Genomic DNA, 467 nt, shown 5'->3' on the forward strand with positions numbered 1-467 from the left:
TCATCCCATTATCCCCCCCATCCCAGGCCGCCCGCAGCCCCCATGCGGCGCGGTGCCCGGCCCCCGCTGCGCCCTGAGCCCCGTTATGTTGTGTCAGCTGCTGCCCGTGCTGACGGGAGGCGTCCAGCTGGCCGGGTAAAATATTCAAAGGGATCAGATGTGAGAACAAGGCCCGAACAAAACCGGCCCCCGCTGCCCCACACGGACCCCCTGCATGTGGCTCTAATGACCGGCGCCCCCCCTCCCGGCCGAGCATAAAGGAGGCACCTGTCCCAGGACCACGGCCCCTCTAATCCCCCCAAATCCCCAGCGCAGCCCAGCCCCGCGAGGGCCCGGGCAGTAGAGGCCACGAGGGCACAGGGGAGAGCGGGCCCAGGCCTCGCAGGGCGGCTGGGGTGCAGGCAGTGGGAACACCCTCCTGGACAGGTGTCCCTCCTGGGCGGGCAGAGGGCCTGCTGCGCCCCGAG

Source organism: Myotis davidii, unplaced genomic scaffold (assembly GCF_000327345.1).
Source record: "Myotis davidii unplaced genomic scaffold, ASM32734v1 scaffold221, whole genome shotgun sequence".
NCBI classification, from domain to species: Eukaryota; Metazoa; Chordata; class Mammalia; order Chiroptera; family Vespertilionidae; genus Myotis; species Myotis davidii.